This window comes from Lissotriton vulgaris, chromosome 1_1, assembly GCF_964263255.1.
Source record: "Lissotriton vulgaris chromosome 1_1, aLisVul1.2, whole genome shotgun sequence".
NCBI classification, from domain to species: Eukaryota; Metazoa; Chordata; class Amphibia; order Caudata; family Salamandridae; genus Lissotriton; species Lissotriton vulgaris.
This window is the reverse complement of record NC_141685.1, coordinates 200,606,369-200,623,710: the sequence shown is the minus strand read 5'-3', so window position 1 is coordinate 200,623,710 and position 17,342 is coordinate 200,606,369. Positions and strand designations below refer to the sequence as shown.

Genomic DNA, 17,342 nt, shown 5'->3' with positions numbered 1-17,342 from the left:
CTTACCATTTTATTCCCCACTGAGTTCATAGATATCATTTCGAAAACAAAGTCAAAAGAAAGCAACCTTGCATTGGCCGGGAATCGAACCCGGGCCTCCCGCGTGGCAGGCGAGAATTCTACCACTGAACCACCAATGCTTCACATGGTGTGTTCACAGCAAGAGCTCTGTCCAAGACAGTGGTCAGGTTCACACACTTAAATTGTACACATATGAACAAAGTGTGCGCAGCAGACATGATAACGCCAACGTTTCACATGATGATGGCAAGAATCAGATGCAGGAGACTATAAGTAATAATGTCTTTGCATTTGCTGAGGTCACTGGCTTGGTACTAGAGTTGTGGTTATCAGGGCATGATGGCAGGCTGCTCCTGACAGAAGTGGCTCACAGAATGCACCCGCCAGATCACCAGCACTATTGTGTTTCAGATCATGTCACTGAACTCTCCTCCTGGAAAATCCTTCCCACTGGCTTTGCCAGATTCTGTGTCCTCCCCAAAATGCTGGGGTGAAATGGGCAGAGTTCTGCGCCCTGCGCCCCTTTACGCGTCCCTAATGCCATCCCAACGCGCCCTGGTCGGGCACAGCCCTGGTCGGGCTTAGATCACTGGAGCCTCTGGAGATCAAGAACTCCGGAAGCCTAGGGTCAGGCCTATTGCAGAGGCATCTTGTGCCTGGCCATTCCGGGATTGTTGTGTTTCAGGGCCTAGCCATCAATACTCCTGGGATTTCTTTCCATGAGAACCCTCATGTCCCTGTCCTCCCACAAGCCCGAGCTTTTATGTAAAATAAAGTGTGCTCTGTGGGCCTTCCCCTATGTGCTCTCTGCCTAATCTCTTTCTCCCAAGCTGAGCTCTGCAGGTAAATGTATCTATCTGACTGAGGGGCTAGGGAGGGCCTTTCCCAGCAGTCTTACAAGCCAAGAGTTCAGAGAAAGCACCTGCTCTGGGAAGGAGACTCTGCTCACAGAGAAGACAAGTCCAACATAACACAGTGAAGATGGGATGGGCAAGACACACGCCTCACGGGCTGGTAGCACGCAAACAGAGGAGCAGGGAGCTACGCTAAGCAGGCAAAGAGAAAAGTCATGTATGAGTCTCATGCACTGTGACCGGTAGTAATACTGGCTCTAACACCATTAGACAGTAGTCTACACATCATAAATTACAACAGTAACAAGACACTAAGCAAATGACAAATGCTGTATGGCATAAAGACGCCTTATATAATACAAGCTCCAGGCAGGCGCACACATGTCAAGACATATATTGAGTCTCAGGAAATGTATACAGTCAATAGTCTCTGTGGCGCAATCGGTTAGCGCGTTCGGCTGTTAACCGAAAGGTTGGTGGTTCAAGCCCACCCAGGGACGTAGCCTTTTGTCTGCATGAAACACAGATACGTACCTTTGCTCTTTCCTGCGTGCGATCCTTTCCCTGAATAGTTCAATCCTCAGCGTTCTCACTGCACCTGCAGTCAATTTCAATAATTAGGATAGAAAACAAAAGGCCAAGCCCTGTAATACAACCGTAGGCATATAAGCAGAGGAAAATAAGTCAAAAGGCCCACAGCATTTGTTCATCTGGCATCGAAGGCTGCAAGTGTAAGGACCTCGTGGCGCAACGGTAGCGCGTCTGACTCCAGATCAGAAGGTTGCGTGTTCAAATCACGTCGGGGTCACTGCTTACCATTTTATTCCCCACTGAGTTCATATATATCATTTCGAAAACAAAGTCAAAAGAAAGCAACCTTGCATTGGCCGGGAATCTAACTCGGGCCTCCCGCGTGGCAGGCGAGAATTCTACCACTGAACCACCAATGCTTCACATGGTGTGTTCACAGCAAGAGCTCTGTCCAAGACAGTGGTCAGGTTCACACACTTAAATTGTACACATATGAACAAAGTGTGCGCAGCAGACATGATAACGCCAACGTTTCACATGATGATGGCAAGAATCAGATGCAGGAGACTATAAGTAATAATGTCTTTGCATTTGCTGAGGTCACTGGCTTGGTACTAGAGTTGTGGTTATCAGGGCATGATGGCAGGCTGCTCCTGACAGAAGTGGCTCACAGAATGCACCCGCCAGATCACCAGCACTATTGTGTTTCAGATCATGTCACTGAACTCTCCTCCTGGAAAATCCTTCCCACTGGCTTTGCCAGATTCTGTGTCCTCCCCAAAATGCTGGGGTGAAACGGGCAGAGTTCTGCGCCCTGCGCCCCTTTACGCGTCCCTAACGCCATCCCAACGCGCCCTGGTCGGGCACAGCCCTGGTCGGGCTTAGATCACTGGAGCCTCTGGAGATCAAGAACTCCGGAAGCCTAGGGTCAGGCCTATTGCAGAGGCATCTTGTGCCTGGCCATTCCGGGATTGTTGTGTTTCAGGGCCTAGCCATCAATACTCCTGGGATTTCTTTCCATGAGAACCCTCATGTCCCTGTCCTCCCACAAGCCCGAGCTTTTATGTAAAATAAAGTGTGCTCTGTGGGCCTTCCCCTATGTGCTCTCTGCCTAATCTCTTTCTCCCAAGCTGAGCTCTGCAGGTAAATGTATCTATCTGACTGAGGGGCTAGGGAGGGCCTTTCCCAGCAGTCTTAGAAGCCAAGAGTTCAGAGAAAGCACCTGCTCTGGGAAGGAGACTCTGCTCACAGAGAAGACAAGTCCAACATAACACAGTGAAGATGGGATGGGCAAGACACACGCCTCACGGGCTGGTAGCACGCAAACAGAGGAGCAGGGAGCTACGCTAAGCAGACAAAGAGAAAAGTCATGTATGAGTCTCATGCACTGTGACCGGTAGTAATACTGGCTCTAACACCATTAGACAGTAGTCTACACATCATAAATTACAACAGTAACAAGACACTAAGCAAATGACAAATGCTGTATGGCATAAAGACGCCTTATATAATACAAGCTCCAGGCAGGCGCACACATGTCAAGACATATATTGAGTCTCAGGAAATGTATACAGTCAATAGTCTCTGTGGCGCAATCGGTTAGCGCGTTCGGCTGTTAACCGAAAGGTTGGTGGTTCAAGCCCACCCAGGGACGTAGCCTTTTGTCTGCATGAAACACAGATACGTACCTTTGCTCTTTCCTGCGTGCGATCCTTTCCCTGAATAGTTCAATCCTCAGCGTTCTCACTGCACCTGCAGTCAATTTCAATAATTAGGATAGAAAACAAAAGGCCAAGCCCTGTAATACAACCGTAGGCATATAAGCAGAGGAAAATAAGTCAAAAGGCCCACAGCATTTGTTCATCTGGCATCGAAGGCTGCAAGTGTAAGGACCTCGTGGCGCAACGGTAGCGCGTCTGACTCCAGATCAGAAGGTTGCGTGTTCAAATCACGTCGGGGTCACTGCTTACCATTTTATTCCCCACTGAGTTCATATATATCATTTCGAAAACAAAGTCAAAAGAAAGCAACCTTGCATTGGCCGGGAATCGAACCCGGGCATCCCGCGTGGCAGGTGAGAATTCTACCACTGAACCACCAATGCTTCACATGGTGTGTTCACAGCAAGAGCTCTGTCCAAGACAGTGGTCAGGTTCACGCACTTAAATTGTACACATATGAACAAAGTGTGCGCAGCAGACATGATAACGCCAACGTTTCACATGATGATGGCAAGAATCAGATGCAGGAGACTATAAGTAATAATGTCTTTGCATTTGCTGAGGTCACTGGCTTGGTACTAGAGTTGTGGTTATCAGGGCATGATGGCAGGCTGCTCCTGACAGAAGTGGCTCACAGAATGCACCCGCCAGATCACCAGCACTATTGTGTTTCAGATCATGTCACTGAACTCTCCTCCTGGAAAATCCTTCCCACTGGCTTTGCCAGATTCTGTGTCCTCCCCAAAATGCTGGGGTGAAACGGGCAGAGTTCTGCGCCCTGCGCCCCTTTACGCGTCCCTAATGCCATCCCAACGCGCCCTGGTCCGGCACAGCCCTGGTCGGGCTTAGATCACTGGAGCCTCTGGAGATCAAGAACTCCGGAAGCCTAGGGTCAGGCCTATTGCAGAGGCATCTTGTGCCTGGCCATTCCGGGATTGTTGTGTTTCAGGGCCTAGCCATCAATACTCCTGGGATTTCTTTCCATGAGAACCCTCATGTCCCTGTCCTCCCACAAGCCCGAGCTTTTATGTAAAATAAAGTGTGCTCTGTGGGCCTTCCCCTATGTGCTCTCTGCCTAATCTCTTTCTCCCAAGCTGAGCTCTGCAGGTAAATGTATCTATCTGACTGAGGGGCTAGGGAGGGCCTTTCCCAGCAGTCTTACAAGCCAAGAGTTCAGAGAAAGCACCTGCTCTGGGAAGGAGACTCTGCTCACAGAGAAGACAAGTCCAACATAACACAGTGAAGATGGGATGGGCAAGACACACGCCTCACGGGCTGGTAGCACGCAAACAGAGGAGCAGGGAGCTACGCTAAGCAGGCAAAGAGAAAAGTCATGTATGAGTCTCATGCACTGTGACCGGTAGTAATACTGGCTCTAACACCATTAGACAGTAGTCTACACATCATAAATTACAACAGTAACAAGACACTAAGCAAATGACAAATGCTGTATGGCATAAAGACGCCTTATATAATACAAGCTCCAGGCAGGCGCACACATGTCAAGACATATATTGAGTCTCAGGAAATGTATACAGTCAATAGTCTCTGTGGCGCAATCGGTTAGCGCGTTCGGCTGTTAACCGAAAGGTTGGTGGTTCAAGCCCACCCAGGGACGTAGCCTTTTGTCTGCATGAAACACAGATACGTACCTTTGCTCTTTCCTGCGTGCGATCCTTTCCCTGAATAGTTCAATCCTCAGCGTTCTCACTGCACCTGCAGTCAATTTCAATAATTAGGATAGAAAACAAAAGGCCAAGCCCTGTAATACAACCGTAGGCATATAAGCAGAGGAAAATAAGTCAAAAGGCCCACAGCATTTGTTCATCTGGCATCGAAGGCTGCAAGTGTAAGGACCTCGTGGCGCAACGGTAGCGCGTCTGACTCCAGATCAGAAGGTTGCGTGTTCAAATCACGTCGGGGTCACTGCTTACCATTTTATTCCCCACTGAGTTCATATATATCATTTCGAAAACAAAGTCAAAAGAAAGCAACCTTGCATTGGCCGGGAATCGAACTCGGGCCTCCCGCGTGGCAGGCGAGAATTCTACCACTGAACCACCAATGCTTCACATGGTGTGTTCACAGCAAGAGCTCTGTCCAAGACAGTGGTCAGGTTCACACACTTAAATTGTACACATATGAACAAAGTGTGCGCAGCAGACATGATAACGCCAACGTTTCACATGATGATGGCAAGAATCAGATGCAGGAGACTATAAGTAATAATGTCTTTGCATTTGCTGAGGTCACTGGCTTGGTACTAGAGTTGTGGTTATCAGGGCATGATGGCAGGCTGCTCCTGACAGAAGTGGCTCACAGAATGCACCCGCCAGATCACCAGCACTATTGTGTTTCAGATCATGTCACTGAACTCTCCTCCTGGAAAATCCTTCCCACTGGCTTTGCCAGATTCTGTGTCCTCCCCAAAATGCTGGGGTGAAACGGGCAGAGTTCTGCGCCCTGCGCCCCTTTACGCGTCCCTAACGCCATCCCAACGTGCCCTGGTCGGGCACAGCCCTGGTCGGGCTTAGATCACTGGAGCCTCTGGAGATCAAGAACTCCGGAAGCCTAGGGTCAGGCCTATTGCAGAGGCATCTTGTGCCTGGCCATTCCGGGATTGTTGTGTTTCAGGGCCTAGCCATCAATACTCCTGGGATTTCTTTCCATGAGAACCCTCATGCCCCTGTCCTCCCACAAGCCCGAGCTTTTATGTAAAATAAAGTGTGCTCTGTGGGCCTTCCCCTATGTGCTCTCTGCCTAATCTCTTTCTCCCAAGCTGAGCTCTGCAGGTAAATGTATCTATCTGACTGAGGGGCTAGGGAGGGCCTTTCCCAGCAGTCTTACAAGCCAAGAGTTCAGAGAAAGCACCTGCTCTGGGAAGGAGACTCTGCTCACAGAGAAGACAAGTCCAACATAACACAGTGAAGATGGGATGGGCAAGACACACGCCTCACGGGCTGGTAGCACGCAAACAGAGGAGCAGGGAGCTACGCTAAGCAGGCAAAGAGAAAAGTCATGTATGAGTCTCATGCACTGTGACCGGTAGTAATACTGGCTCTAACACCATTAGACAGTAGTCTACACATCATAAATTACAACAGTAACAAGACACTAAGCAAATGACAAATGCTGTATGGCATAAAGACGCCTTATATAATACAAGCTCCAGGCAGGCGCACACATGTCAAGACATATATTGAGTCTCAGGAAATGTATACAGTCAATAGTCTCTGTGGCGCAATCGGTTAGCGCGTTCGGCTGTTAACCGAAAGGTTGGTGGTTCAAGCCCACCCAGGGACGTAGCCTTTTGTCTGCATGAAACACAGATACGTACCTTTGCTCTTTCCTGCGTGCGATCCTTTCCCTGAATAGTTCAATCCTCAGCGTTCTCACTGCACCTGCAGTCAATTTCAATAATTAGGATAGAAAACAAAAGGCCAAGCCCTGTAATACAACCGTAGGCATATAAGCAGAGGAAAATAAGTCAAAAGGCCCACAGCATTTGTTCATCTGGCATCGAAGGCTGCAAGTGTAAGGACCTCGTGGCGCAACGGTAGCGCGTCTGACTCCAGATCAGAAGGTTGCGTGTTCAAATCACGTCGGGGTCACTGCTTACCATTTTATTCCCCACTGAGTTCATAGATATCATTTCGAAAACAAAGTCAAAAGAAAGCAACCTTGCATTGGCCGGGAATCGAACCCGGGCCTCCCGCATGGCAGGCGAGAATTCTACCACTGAACCACCAATGCTTCACATGGTGTGTTCACAGCAAGAGCTCTGTCCAAGACAGTGGTCAGGTTCACACACTTAAATTGTACACATATGAACAAAGTGTGCGCAGCAGACATGATAACGCCAACGTTTCACATGATGATGGCAAGAATCAGATGCAGGAGACTATAAGTAATAATGTCTTTGCATTTGCTGAGGTCACTGGCTTGGTACTAGAGTTGTGGTTATCAGGGCATGATGGCAGGCTGCTCCTGACAGAAGTGGCTCACAGAATGCACCCGCCAGATCACCAGCACTATTGTGTTTCAGATCATGTCACTGAACTCTCCTCCTGGAAAATCCTTCCCACTGGCTTTGCCAGATTCTGTGTCCTCCCCAAAATGCTGGGGTGAAACGGGCAGAGTTCTGCGCCCTGCGCCCCTTTACGCGTCCCTAATGCCATCCCAACGCGCCCTGGTCGGGCACAGCCCTGGTCGGGCTTAGATCACTGGAGCCTCTGGAGATCAAGAACTCCGGAAGCCTAGGGTCAGGCCTATTGCAGAGGCATCTTGTGCCTGGCCATTCCGGGATTGTTGTGTTTCAGGGCCTAGCCATCAATACTCCTGGGATTTCTTTCCATGAGAACCCTCATGTCCCTGTCCTCCCACAAGCCCGAGCTTTTATGTAAAATAAAGTGTGCTCTGTGGGCCTTCCCCTATGTGCTCTCTGCCTAATCTCTTTCTCCCAAGCTGAGCTCTGCAGGTAAATGTATCTATCTGACTGAGGGGCTAGGGAGGGCCTTTCCCAGCAGTCTTACAAGCCAAGAGTTCAGAGAAAGCACCTGCTCTGGGAAGGAGACTCTGCTCACAGAGAAGACAAGTCCAACATAACACAGTGAAGATGGGATGGGCAAGACACACGCCTCACGGGCTGGTAGCACGCAAACAGAGGAGCAGGGAGCTACGCTAAGCAGGCAAAGAGAAAAGTCATGTATGAGTCTCATGCACTGTGACCGGTAGTAATACTGGCTCTAACACCATTAGACAGTAGTCTACACATCATAAATTACAACAGTAACAAGACACTAAGCAAATGACAAATGCTGTATGGCATAAAGACGCCTTATATAATACAAGCTCCAGGCAGGCGCACACATGTCAAGACATATATTGAGTCTCAGGAAATGTATACAGTCAATAGTCTCTGTGGCGCAATCGGTTAGCGTGTTCGGCTGTTAACCGAAAGGTTGGTGGTTCAAGCCCACCCAGGGACGTAGCCTTTTGTCTGCATGAAACACAGATACGTACCTTTGCTCTTTCCTGCGTGCGATCCTTTCCCTGAATAGTTCAATCCTCAGCGTTCTCACTGCACCTGCAGTCAATTTCAATAATTAGGATAGAAAACAAAAGGCCAAGCCCTGTAATACAACCGTAGGCATATAAGCAGAGGAAAATAAGTCAAAAGGCCCACAGCATTTGTTCATCTGGCATCGAAGGCTGCAAGTGTAAGGACCTCGTGGCGCAACGGTAGCGCGTCTGACTCCAGATCAGAAGGTTGCGTGTTCAAATCACGTCGGGGTCACTGCTTACCATTTTATTCCCCACTGAGTTCATATATATCATTTCGAAAACAAAGTCAAAAGAAAGCAACCTTGCATTGGCCGGGAATCGAACCCGGGCCTCCCGCGTGGCAGGCGAGAATTCTACCACTGAACCACCAATGCTTCACATGGTGTGTTCACAGCAAGAGCTCTGTCCAAGACAGTGGTCAGGTTCACACACTTAAATTGTACACATATGAACAAAGTGTGCGCAGCAGACATGATAACGCCAACGTTTCACATGATGATGGCAAGAATCAGATGCAGGAGACTATAAGTAATAATGTCTTTGCATTTGCTGAGGTCACTGGCTTGGTACTAGAGTTGTGGTTATCAGGGCATGATGGCAGGCTGCTCCTGACAGAAGTGGCTCACAGAATGCACCCGCCAGATCACCAGCACTATTGTGTTTCAGATCATGTCACTGAACTCTCCTCCTGGAAAATCCTTCCCACTGGCTTTGCCAGATTCTGTGTCCTCCCCAAAATGCTGGGGTGAAACGGGCAGAGTTCTGCGCCCTGCGCCCCTTTACGCGTCCCTAACGCCATCCCAACGCGCCCTGGTCGGGCACAGCCCTGGTCGGGCTTAGATCACTGGAGCCTCTGGAGATCAAGAACTCCGGAAGCCTAGGGTCAGGCCTATTGCAGAGGCATCTTGTGCCTGGCCATTCCGGGATTGTTGTGTTTCAGGGCCTAGCCATCAATACTCCTGGGATTTCTTTCCATGAGAACCCTCATGCCCCTGTCCTCCCACAAGCCCGAGCTTTTATGTAAAATAAAGTGTGCTCTGTGGGCCTTCCCCTATGTGCTCTCTGCCTAATCTCTTTCTCCCAAGCTGAGCTCTGCAGGTAAATGTATCTATCTGACTGAGGGGCTAGGGAGGGCCTTTCCCAGCAGTCTTACAAGCCAAGAGTTCAGAGAAAGCACCTGCTCTGGGAAGGAGACTCTGCTCACAGAGAAGACAAGTCCAACATAACACAGTGAAGATGGGATGGGCAAGACACACGCCTCACGGGCTGGTAGCACGCAAACAGAGGAGCAGGGAGCTACGCTAAGCAGGCAAAGAGAAAAGTCATGTATGAGTCTCATGCACTGTGACCGGTAGTAATACTGGCTCTAACACCATTAGACAGTAGTCTACACATCATAAATTACAACAGTAACAAGACACTAAGCAAATGACAAATGCTGTATGGCATAAAGACGCCTTATATAATACAAGCTCCAGGCAGGCGCACACATGTCAAGACATATATTGAGTCTCAGGAAATGTATACAGTCAATAGTCTCTGTGGCGCAATCGGTTAGCGCGTTCGGCTGTTAACCGAAAGGTTGGTGGTTCAAGCCCACCCAGGGACGTAGCCTTTTGTCTGCATGAAACACAGATACGTACCTTTGCTCTTTCCTGCGTGCGATCCTTTCCCTGAATAGTTCAATCCTCAGCGTTCTCACTGCACCTGCAGTCAATTTCAATAATTAGGATAGAAAACAAAAGGCCAAGCCCTGTAATACAACCGTAGGCATATAAGCAGAGGAAAATAAGTCAAAAGGCCCACAGCATTTGTTCATCTGGCATCGAAGGCTGCAAGTGTAAGGACCTCGTGGCGCAACGGTAGCGCGTCTGACTCCAGATCAGAAAGTTGCGTGTTCAAATCACGTCGGGGTCACTGCTTACCATTTTATTCCCCACTGAGTTCATAGATATCATTTCGAAAACAAAGTCAAAAGAAAGCAACCTTGCATTGGCCGGGAATCGAACCCGGGCCTCCCGCATGGCAGGCGAGAATTCTACCACTGAACCACCAATGCTTCACATGGTGTGTTCACAGCAAGAGCTCTGTCCAAGACAGTGGTCAGGTTCACACACTTAAATTGTACACATATGAACAAAGTGTGCGCAGCAGACATGATAACGCCAACGTTTCACATGATGATGGCAAGAATCAGATGCAGGAGACTATAAGTAATAATGTCTTTGCATTTGCTGAGGTCACTGGCTTGGTACTAGAGTTGTGGTTATCAGGGCATGATGGCAGGCTGCTCCTGACAGAAGTGGCTCACAGAATGCACCCGCCAGATCACCAGCACTATTGTGTTTCAGATCATGTCACTGAACTCTCCTCCTGGAAAATCCTTCCCACTGGCTTTGCCAGATTCTGTGTCCTCCCCAAAATGCTGGGGTGAAACGGGCAGAGTTCTGCTCCCTGCGCCCCTTTACGCGTCCCTAATGCCATCCCAAGGCGCCCTGGTCGGGCACAGCCCTGGTCGGGCTTAGATCACTGGAGCCTCTGGAGATCAAGAACTCCGGAAGCCTAGGGTCAGGCCTATTGCAGAGGCATCTTGTGCCTGGCCATTCCGGGATTGTTGTGTTTCAGGGCCTAGCCATCAATACTCCTGGGATTTCTTTCCATGAGAACCCTCATGTCCCTGTCCTCCCACAAGCCCGAGCTTTTATGTAAAATAAAGTGTGCTCTGTGGGCCTTCCCCTATGTGCTCTCTGCCTAATCTCTTTCTCCCAAGCTGAGCTCTGCAGGTAAATGTATCTATCTGACTGAGGGGCTAGGGAGGGCCTTTCCCAGCAGTCTTACAAGCCAAGAGTTCAGAGAAAGCACCTGCTCTGGGAAGGAGACTCTGCTCACAGAGAAGACAAGTCCAACATAACACAGTGAAGATGGGATGGGCAAGACACACGCCTCACGGGCTGGTAGCACGCAAACAGAGGAGCAGGGAGCTACGCTAAGCAGGCAAGGAGAAAAGTCATGTATGAGTCTCATGCACTGTGACCGGTAGTAATACTGGCTCTAACACCATTAGACAGTAGTCTACACATCATAAATTACAACAGTAACAAGACACTAAGCAAATGACAAATGCTGTATGGCATAAAGACGCCTTATATAATACAAGCTCCAGGCAGGCGCACACATGTCAAGACATATATTGAGTCTCAGGAAATGTATACAGTCAATAGTCTCTGTGGCGCAATCGGTTAGCGCGTTCGGCTGTTAACCGAAAGGTTGGTGGTTCAAGCCCACCCAGGGACGTAGCCTTTTGTCTGCATGAAACACAGATACGTACCTTTGCTCTTTCCTGCGTGCGATCCTTTCCCTGAATAGTTCAATCCTCAGCGTTCTCACTGCACCTGCAGTCAATTTCAATAATTAGGATAGAAAACAAAAGGCCAAGCCCTGTAATACAACCGTAGGCATATAAGCAGAGGAAAATAAGTCAAAAGGCCCACAGCATTTGTTCATCTGGCATCGAAGGCTGCAAGTGTAAGGACCTCGTGGCGCAACGGTAGCGCGTCTGACTCCAGATCAGAAGGTTGCGTGTTCAAATCACGTCGGGGTCACTGCTTACCATTTTATTCCCCACTGAGTTCATATATATCATTTCGAAAACAAAGTCAAAAGAAAGCAACCTTGCATTGGCCGGGAATCGAACTCGGGCCTCCCGCGTGGCAGGCGAGAATTCTACCACTGAACCACCAATGCTTCACATGGTGTGTTCACAGCAAGAGCTCTGTCCAAGACAGTGGTCAGGTTCACACACTTAAATTGTACACATATGAACAAAGTGTGCGCAGCAGACATGATAACGCCAACGTTTCACATGATGATGGCAAGAATCAGATGCAGGAGACTATAAGTAATAATGTCTTTGCATTTGCTGAGGTCACTGGCTTGGTACTAGAGTTGTGGTTATCAGGGCATGATGGCAGGCTGCTCCTGACAGAAGTGGCTCACAGAATGCACCCGCCAGATGACCAGCACTATTGTGTTTCAGATCATGTCACTGAACTCTCCTCCTGGAAAATCCTTCCCACTGGCTTTGCCAGATTCTGTGTCCTCCCCAAAATGCTGGGGTGAAACGGGCAGAGTTCTGCGCCCTGCGCCCCTTTACGCGTCCCTAACGCCATCCCAACGCGCCCTGGTCGGGCACAGCCCTGGTCGGGCTTAGATCACTGGAGCCTCTGGAGATCAAGAACTCCGGAAGCCTAGGGTCAGGCCTATTGCAGAGGCATCTTGTGCCTGGCCATTCCGGGATTGTTGTGTTTCAGGGCCTAGCCATCAATACTCCTGGGATTTCTTTCCATGAGAACCCTCATGTCCCTGTCCTCCCACAAGCCCGAGCTTTTATGTAAAATAAAGTGTGCTCTGTGGGCCTTCCCCTATGTGCTCTCTGCCTAATCGCTTTCTCCCAAGCTGAGCTCTGCAGGTAAATGTATCTATCTGACTGAGGGGCTAGGGAGGGCCTTTCCCAGCAGTCTTACAAGCCAAGAGTTCAGAGAAAGCACCTGCTCTGGGAAGGAGACTCTGCTCACAGAGAAGACAAGTCCAACATAACACAGTGAAGATGGGATGGGCAAGACACACGCCTCACGGGCTGGTAGCACGCAAACAGAGGAGCAGGGAGCTACGCTAAGCAGACAAAGAGAAAAGTCATGTATGAGTCTCATGCACTGTGACCGGTAGTAATACTGGCTCTAACACCATTAGACAGTAGTCTACACATCATAAATTACAACAGTAACAAGACACTAAGCAAATGACAAATGCTGTATGGCATAAAGACGCCTTATATAATACAAGCTCCAGGCAGGCGCACACATGTCAAGACATATATTGAGTCTCAGGAAATGTATACAGTCAATAGTCTCTGTGGCGCAATCGGTTAGCGCGTTCGGCTGTTAACCGAAAGGTTGGTGGTTCAAGCCCACCCAGGGACGTAGCCTTTTGTCTGCATGAAACACAGATACGTACCTTTGCTCTTTCCTGCGTGCGATCCTTTCCCTGAATAGTTCAATCCTCAGCGTTCTCACTGCACCTGCAGTCAATTTCAATAATTAGGATAGAAAACAAAAGGCCAAGCCCTGTAATACAACCGTAGGCATATAAGCAGAGGAAAATAAGTCAAAAGGCCCACAGCATTTGTTCATCTGGCATCGAAGGCTGCAAGTGTAAGGACCTCGTGGCGCAACGGTAGCGCGTCTGACTCCAGATCAGAAGGTTGCGTGTTCAAATCACGTCGGGGTCACTGCTTACCATTTTATTCCCCACTGAGTTCATATATATCATTTCGAAAACAAAGTCAAAAGAAAGCAACCTTGCATTGGCCGGGAATCGAACCCGGGCATCCCGCGTGGCAGGTGAGAATTCTACCACTGAACCACCAATGCTTCACATGGTGTGTTCACAGCAAGAGCTCTGTCCAAGACAGTGGTCAGGTTCACGCACTTAAATTGTACACATATGAACAAAGTGTGCGCAGCAGACATGATAACGCCAACGTTTCACATGATGATGGCAAGAATCAGATGCAGGAGACTATAAGTAATAATGTCTTTGCATTTGCTGAGGTCACTGGCTTGGTACTAGAGTTGTGGTTATCAGGGCATGATGGCAGGCTGCTCCTGACAGAAGTGGCTCACAGAATGCACCCGCCAGATCACCAGCACTATTGTGTTTCAGATCATGTCACTGAACTCTCCTCCTGGAAAATCCTTCCCACTGGCTTTGCCAGATTCTGTGTCCTCCCCAAAATGCTGGGGTGAAACGGGCAGAGTTCTGCGCCCTGCGCCCCTTTACGCGTCCCTAATGCCATCCCAACGCGCCCTGGTCGGGCACAGCCCTGGTCGGGCTTAGATCACTGGAGCCTCTGGAGATCAAGAACTCCGGAAGCCTAGGGTCAGGCCTATTGCAGAGGCATCTTGTGCCTGGCCATTCCGGGATTGTTGTGTTTCAGGGCCTAGCCATCAATACTCCTGGGATTTCTTTCCATGAGAACCCTCATGTCCCTGTCCTCCCACAAGCCCGAGCTTTTATGTAAAATAAAGTGTGCTCTGTGGGCCTTCCCCTATGTGCTCTCTGCCTAATCTCTTTCTCCCAAGCTGAGCTCTGCAGGTAAATGTATCTATCTGACTGAGGGGCTAGGGAGGGCCTTTCCCAGCAGTCTTACAAGCCAAGAGTTCAGAGAAAGCACCTGCTCTGGGAAGGAGACTCTGCTCACAGAGAAGACAAGTCCAACATAACACAGTGAAGATGGGATGGGCAAGACACACGCCTCACGGGCTGGTAGCACGCAAACAGAGGAGCAGGGAGCTACGCTAAGCAGGCAAAGAGAAAAGTCATGTATGAGTCTCATGCACTGTGACCGGTAGTAATACTGGCTCTAACACCATTAGACAGTAGTCTACACATCATAAATTACAACAGTAACAAGACACTAAGCAAATGACAAATGCTGTATGGCATAAAGACGCCTTATATAATACAAGCTCCAGGCAGGCGCACACATGTCAAGACATATATTGAGTCTCAGGAAATGTATACAGTCAATAGTCTCTGTGGCGCAATCGGTTAGCGCGTTCGGCTGTTAACCGAAAGGTTGGTGGTTCAAGCCCACCCAGGGACGTAGCCTTTTGTCTGCATGAAACACAGATACGTACCTTTGCTCTTTCCTGCGTGCGATCCTTTCCCTGAATAGTTCAATCCTCAGCGTTCTCACTGCACCTGCAGTCAATTTCAATAATTAGGATAGAAAACAAAAGGCCAAGCCCTGTAATACAACCGTAGGCATATAAGCAGAGGAAAATAAGTCAAAAGGCCCACAGCATTTGTTCATCTGGCATCGAAGGCTGCAAGTGTAAGGACCTCGTGGCGCAACGGTTGCGCGTCTGACTCCAGATCAGAAGGTTGCGTGTTCAAATCACGTCGGGGTCACTGCTTACCATTTTATTCCCCACTGAGTTCATATATATCATTTCGAAAACAAAGTCAAAAGAAAGCAACCTTGCATTGGCCGGGAATCGAACTCGGGCCTCCCGCGTGGCAGGCGAGAATTCTACCACTGAACCACCAATGCTTCACATGGTGTGTTCACAGCAAGAGCTCTGTCCAAGACAGTGGTCAGGTTCACACACTTAAATTGTACACATATGAACAAAGTGTGCGCAGCAGACATGATAACGCCAACGTTTCACATGATGATGGCAAGAATCAGATGCAGGAGACTATAAGTAATAATGTCTTTGCATTTGCTGAGGTCACTGGCTTGGTACTAGAGTTGTGGTTATCAGGGCATGATGGCAGGCTGCTCCTGACAGAAGTGGCTCACAGAATGCACCCGCCAGATGACCAGCACTATTGTGTTTCAGATCATGTCACTGAACTCTCCTCCTGGAAAATCCTTCCCACTGGCTTTGCCAGATTCTGTGTCCTCCCCAAAATGCTGGGGTGAAACGGGCAGAGTTCTGCGCCCTGCGCCCCTTTACGCGTCCCTAACGCCATCCCAACGCGCCCTGGTCGGGCACAGCCCTGGTCGGGCTTAGATCACTGGAGCCTCTGGAGATCAAGAACTCCGGAAGCCTAGGGTCAGGCCTATTGCAGAGGCATCTTGTGCCTGGCCATTCCGGGATTGTTGTGTTTCAGGGCCTAGCCATCAATACTCCTGGGATTTCTTTCCATGAGAACCCTCATGTCCCTGTCCTCCCACAAGCCCGAGCTTTTATGTAAAATAAAGTGTGCTCTGTGGGCCTTCCCCTATGTGCTCTCTGCCTAATCTCTTTCTCCCAAGCTGAGCTCTGCAGGTAAATGTATCTATCTGACTGAGGGGCTAGGGAGGGCCTTTCCCAGCAGTCTTACAAGCCAAGAGTTCAGAGAAAGCACCTGCTCTGGGAAGGAGACTCTGCTCACAGAGAAGACAAGTCCAACATAACACAGTGAAGATGGGATGGGCAAGACACACGCCTCACGGGCTGGTAGCACGCAAACAGAGGAGCAGGGAGCTACGCTAAGCAGGCAAAGAGAAAAGTCATGTATGAGTCTCATGCACTGTGACCGGTAGTAATACTGGCTCTAACACCATTAGACAGTAGTCTACACATCATAAATTACAACAGTAACAAGACACTAAGCAAATGACAAATGCTGTATGGCATAAAGACGCCTTATATAATACAAGCTCCAGGCAGGCGCACACATGTCAAGACATATATTGAGTCTCAGGAAATGTATACAGTCAATAGTCTCTGTGGCGCAATCGGTTAGCGTGTTCGGCTGTTAACCGAAAGGTTGGTGGTTCAAGCCCACCCAGGGACGTAGCCTTTTGTCTGCATGAAACACAGATACGTACCTTTGCTCTTTCCTGCGTGCGATCCTTTCCCTGAATAGTTCAATCCTCAGCGTTCTCACTGCACCTGCAGTCAATTTCAATAATTAGGATAGAAAACAAAAGGCCAAGCCCTGTAATACAACCGTAGGCATATAAGCAGAGGAAAATAAGTCAAAAGGCCCACAGCATTTGTTCATCTGGCATCGAAGGCTGCAAGTGTAAGGACCTCGTGGCGCAACGGTAGCGCGTCTGACTCCAGATCAGAAGGTTGCGTGTTCAAATCACGTCAGGGTCACTGCTTACCATTTTATTCCCCACTGAGTTCATATATATCATTTCGAAAACAAAGTCAAAAGAAAGCAACCTTGCATTGGCCGGGAATCGAACCCGGGCATCCCGCGTGGCAGGTGAGAATTCTACCACTGAACCACCAATGCTTCACATGGTGTGTTCACAGAAAGAGCTCTGTCCAAGACAGTGGTCAGGTTCACACACTTAAATTGTACACATATGAACAAAGTGTGCGCAGCAGACATGATAACGCCAACGTTTCACATGATGATGGCAAGAATCAGATGCAGGAGACTATAAGTAATAATGTCTTTGCATTTGCTGAGGTCACTGGCTTGGTACTAGAGTTGTGGTTATCAGGGCATGATGGCAGGCTGCTCCTGACAGAAGTGGCTCACAGAATGCACCCGCCAGATCACCAGCACTATTGTGTTTCAGATCATGTCACTGAACTCTCCTCCTGGAAAATCCTTCCCACTGGCTTTGCCAGATTCTGTGT

At 49.1% G+C, this 17,342-nt stretch overlaps 31 non-coding genes across 31 annotated transcripts; 20 read left to right on the top strand and 11 right to left on the bottom strand.

The window, feature by feature from the left end:
- Nucleotides 1–68: 68 nt before the first annotated feature.
- TRNAG-GCC (transfer RNA glycine (anticodon GCC)) lies at nucleotides 69–139 on the bottom strand. The gene has a single exon. It is a non-coding gene; the product is annotated as a tRNA-Gly (tRNA).
- Nucleotides 140–1,300: 1,161 nt separating this feature from the next.
- TRNAN-GUU (transfer RNA asparagine (anticodon GUU)) lies at nucleotides 1,301–1,374 on the top strand. The gene has a single exon. It is a non-coding gene; the product is annotated as a tRNA-Asn (tRNA).
- Nucleotides 1,375–1,610: 236 nt separating this feature from the next.
- TRNAW-CCA (transfer RNA tryptophan (anticodon CCA)) lies at nucleotides 1,611–1,682 on the top strand. Its single transcript has one exon. It is a non-coding gene; the product is annotated as a tRNA-Trp (tRNA).
- Nucleotides 1,683–1,753: 71 nt separating this feature from the next.
- On the bottom strand, nucleotides 1,754–1,824 carry TRNAG-GCC (transfer RNA glycine (anticodon GCC)). The gene has a single exon. It is a non-coding gene; the product is annotated as a tRNA-Gly (tRNA).
- A 1,161-nt stretch (nucleotides 1,825–2,985) lies between these two features.
- On the top strand, nucleotides 2,986–3,059 carry TRNAN-GUU (transfer RNA asparagine (anticodon GUU)). Its single transcript has one exon. It is a non-coding gene; the product is annotated as a tRNA-Asn (tRNA).
- A 236-nt stretch (nucleotides 3,060–3,295) lies between these two features.
- On the top strand, nucleotides 3,296–3,367 carry TRNAW-CCA (transfer RNA tryptophan (anticodon CCA)). The gene has a single exon. It is a non-coding gene; the product is annotated as a tRNA-Trp (tRNA).
- A 71-nt stretch (nucleotides 3,368–3,438) lies between these two features.
- TRNAG-GCC (transfer RNA glycine (anticodon GCC)) lies at nucleotides 3,439–3,509 on the bottom strand. The gene has a single exon. It is a non-coding gene; the product is annotated as a tRNA-Gly (tRNA).
- A 1,161-nt stretch (nucleotides 3,510–4,670) lies between these two features.
- TRNAN-GUU (transfer RNA asparagine (anticodon GUU)) lies at nucleotides 4,671–4,744 on the top strand. Its single transcript has one exon. It is a non-coding gene; the product is annotated as a tRNA-Asn (tRNA).
- Nucleotides 4,745–4,980: 236 nt separating this feature from the next.
- TRNAW-CCA (transfer RNA tryptophan (anticodon CCA)) lies at nucleotides 4,981–5,052 on the top strand. The gene has a single exon. It is a non-coding gene; the product is annotated as a tRNA-Trp (tRNA).
- A 71-nt stretch (nucleotides 5,053–5,123) lies between these two features.
- TRNAG-GCC (transfer RNA glycine (anticodon GCC)) lies at nucleotides 5,124–5,194 on the bottom strand. The gene has a single exon. It is a non-coding gene; the product is annotated as a tRNA-Gly (tRNA).
- A 1,161-nt stretch (nucleotides 5,195–6,355) lies between these two features.
- On the top strand, nucleotides 6,356–6,429 carry TRNAN-GUU (transfer RNA asparagine (anticodon GUU)). Its single transcript has one exon. It is a non-coding gene; the product is annotated as a tRNA-Asn (tRNA).
- Nucleotides 6,430–6,665: 236 nt separating this feature from the next.
- TRNAW-CCA (transfer RNA tryptophan (anticodon CCA)) lies at nucleotides 6,666–6,737 on the top strand. Its single transcript has one exon. It is a non-coding gene; the product is annotated as a tRNA-Trp (tRNA).
- Nucleotides 6,738–6,808: 71 nt separating this feature from the next.
- On the bottom strand, nucleotides 6,809–6,879 carry TRNAG-GCC (transfer RNA glycine (anticodon GCC)). The gene has a single exon. It is a non-coding gene; the product is annotated as a tRNA-Gly (tRNA).
- Nucleotides 6,880–8,040: 1,161 nt separating this feature from the next.
- On the top strand, nucleotides 8,041–8,114 carry TRNAN-GUU (transfer RNA asparagine (anticodon GUU)). The gene has a single exon. It is a non-coding gene; the product is annotated as a tRNA-Asn (tRNA).
- Nucleotides 8,115–8,350: 236 nt separating this feature from the next.
- Nucleotides 8,351–8,422, top strand: TRNAW-CCA (transfer RNA tryptophan (anticodon CCA)). Its single transcript has one exon. It is a non-coding gene; the product is annotated as a tRNA-Trp (tRNA).
- A 71-nt stretch (nucleotides 8,423–8,493) lies between these two features.
- TRNAG-GCC (transfer RNA glycine (anticodon GCC)) lies at nucleotides 8,494–8,564 on the bottom strand. Its single transcript has one exon. It is a non-coding gene; the product is annotated as a tRNA-Gly (tRNA).
- Nucleotides 8,565–9,725: 1,161 nt separating this feature from the next.
- TRNAN-GUU (transfer RNA asparagine (anticodon GUU)) lies at nucleotides 9,726–9,799 on the top strand. The gene has a single exon. It is a non-coding gene; the product is annotated as a tRNA-Asn (tRNA).
- A 236-nt stretch (nucleotides 9,800–10,035) lies between these two features.
- TRNAW-CCA (transfer RNA tryptophan (anticodon CCA)) lies at nucleotides 10,036–10,107 on the top strand. The gene has a single exon. It is a non-coding gene; the product is annotated as a tRNA-Trp (tRNA).
- Nucleotides 10,108–10,178: 71 nt separating this feature from the next.
- TRNAG-GCC (transfer RNA glycine (anticodon GCC)) lies at nucleotides 10,179–10,249 on the bottom strand. The gene has a single exon. It is a non-coding gene; the product is annotated as a tRNA-Gly (tRNA).
- Nucleotides 10,250–11,410: 1,161 nt separating this feature from the next.
- On the top strand, nucleotides 11,411–11,484 carry TRNAN-GUU (transfer RNA asparagine (anticodon GUU)). Its single transcript has one exon. It is a non-coding gene; the product is annotated as a tRNA-Asn (tRNA).
- Nucleotides 11,485–11,720: 236 nt separating this feature from the next.
- TRNAW-CCA (transfer RNA tryptophan (anticodon CCA)) lies at nucleotides 11,721–11,792 on the top strand. The gene has a single exon. It is a non-coding gene; the product is annotated as a tRNA-Trp (tRNA).
- A 71-nt stretch (nucleotides 11,793–11,863) lies between these two features.
- TRNAG-GCC (transfer RNA glycine (anticodon GCC)) lies at nucleotides 11,864–11,934 on the bottom strand. The gene has a single exon. It is a non-coding gene; the product is annotated as a tRNA-Gly (tRNA).
- A 1,161-nt stretch (nucleotides 11,935–13,095) lies between these two features.
- On the top strand, nucleotides 13,096–13,169 carry TRNAN-GUU (transfer RNA asparagine (anticodon GUU)). Its single transcript has one exon. It is a non-coding gene; the product is annotated as a tRNA-Asn (tRNA).
- Nucleotides 13,170–13,405: 236 nt separating this feature from the next.
- TRNAW-CCA (transfer RNA tryptophan (anticodon CCA)) lies at nucleotides 13,406–13,477 on the top strand. Its single transcript has one exon. It is a non-coding gene; the product is annotated as a tRNA-Trp (tRNA).
- A 71-nt stretch (nucleotides 13,478–13,548) lies between these two features.
- On the bottom strand, nucleotides 13,549–13,619 carry TRNAG-GCC (transfer RNA glycine (anticodon GCC)). The gene has a single exon. It is a non-coding gene; the product is annotated as a tRNA-Gly (tRNA).
- A 1,161-nt stretch (nucleotides 13,620–14,780) lies between these two features.
- On the top strand, nucleotides 14,781–14,854 carry TRNAN-GUU (transfer RNA asparagine (anticodon GUU)). The gene has a single exon. It is a non-coding gene; the product is annotated as a tRNA-Asn (tRNA).
- Nucleotides 14,855–15,090: 236 nt separating this feature from the next.
- On the top strand, nucleotides 15,091–15,162 carry TRNAW-CCA (transfer RNA tryptophan (anticodon CCA)). Its single transcript has one exon. It is a non-coding gene; the product is annotated as a tRNA-Trp (tRNA).
- A 71-nt stretch (nucleotides 15,163–15,233) lies between these two features.
- TRNAG-GCC (transfer RNA glycine (anticodon GCC)) lies at nucleotides 15,234–15,304 on the bottom strand. Its single transcript has one exon. It is a non-coding gene; the product is annotated as a tRNA-Gly (tRNA).
- A 1,161-nt stretch (nucleotides 15,305–16,465) lies between these two features.
- On the top strand, nucleotides 16,466–16,539 carry TRNAN-GUU (transfer RNA asparagine (anticodon GUU)). Its single transcript has one exon. It is a non-coding gene; the product is annotated as a tRNA-Asn (tRNA).
- A 236-nt stretch (nucleotides 16,540–16,775) lies between these two features.
- On the top strand, nucleotides 16,776–16,847 carry TRNAW-CCA (transfer RNA tryptophan (anticodon CCA)). The gene has a single exon. It is a non-coding gene; the product is annotated as a tRNA-Trp (tRNA).
- Nucleotides 16,848–16,918: 71 nt separating this feature from the next.
- TRNAG-GCC (transfer RNA glycine (anticodon GCC)) lies at nucleotides 16,919–16,989 on the bottom strand. The gene has a single exon. It is a non-coding gene; the product is annotated as a tRNA-Gly (tRNA).
- Nucleotides 16,990–17,342: the final 353 nt, after the last annotated feature.